Below are 1,049 nucleotides of genomic sequence, written 5' to 3' on the forward strand. Positions count from 1 at the left end.
AAGCAACAAGAAGATTAGGATGCAGATAAATCCACTGTTGCTGCTGCTAAGTCACTTCAGTCGTGTCCAACTCTGTGCGACCCCATAGACAGCAGCCCACCAGGCTCCCCCGTCCTGGGATTCTCTAGGCAAGAACAATGGAGTGGGTTGCCATTTCCTTCTCCAATGCATGAAAGTGAAAAGTGAAAGTGAAGTTGCTCAGTCGTGTCCGACTCTTCGCAACCCCATGGACTGCAACCTACCAGGCTCCTCTGTCCATGGGATTTTCTAGGCAAGAGTACTGGAGTGGGGTGCCATTGCCTTCTCCGAAACCCACTGTTGGTGACTACCAAAAGCCCAAAGATGTGAGTGTCAGTGCAGGCAAGCTCCAGCAGTGGGTACAAGTCACATATGAAGTGATCAATGACATTGGGGCCACAGAAGGGCAGCTGGAAAGTGAAGAGAATCTGTATCATGGAATGAATGAAGCCCCCTGTCCAGGCTACCGCCATCAGCAGGACACAGAGTCTGTGGTTCATGATAGAAGAATAGTTCAAAGGCTTGCAGATGGCCACATAGCGGTCAAAGGCCATGGTACTGAGGAAAATCACCTCCACCTCAGCAAAGAAGTGTTCAGCAAAGAGCTGGGTCATGCAACCTTTGAAGGAAATGGTTTTCTTCCAAAGGAGAGAGTCCACAATCATCTCTGGAACAATGACGGAGGAGAAGCATGCATCCAGGAAGGACAGAAAAGTCAGCAAGAAGTACATGGGTGAGCCCCAGAGTGCTGGGCTGCTACTGATGGTCACCACAATTAGCAAGTTGCCTCCAACAGTTGCAATGTAAATGAACAAAAATAAAACAAATATTATTTTCTTCATGGTTGGATTCTGTGAAAGCCCCAGGAGGACAAACTCAGTTACAAAGCTTTGGTTTTACATAATTTCCAAGGAAAAGGTGAATGGTACCACAGTAAGCATGTAGAATCTACAGTTAGAAGAAAGACAAATGTGCCTCAGACCAGTTTTGAGAGTCATCATAGTCATCAACAAATTGGTGCCTGCATGTGA

General features: G+C 46.9%; 1 pseudogene; it reads right to left on the reverse strand.

The window, feature by feature from the left end:
* LOC104999600 overlaps positions 1–1,049 on the reverse strand; it is a 19,519-nt pseudogene that overhangs the window by 17,684 nt on the left and 786 nt on the right.

This window comes from Bison bison, unplaced genomic scaffold (genome assembly GCF_000754665.1).
Source record: "Bison bison bison isolate TAMUID 2011002044 unplaced genomic scaffold, Bison_UMD1.0 scf7180017864355, whole genome shotgun sequence".
Lineage (NCBI taxonomy): Eukaryota > Metazoa > Chordata > Mammalia > Artiodactyla > Bovidae > Bison > Bison bison.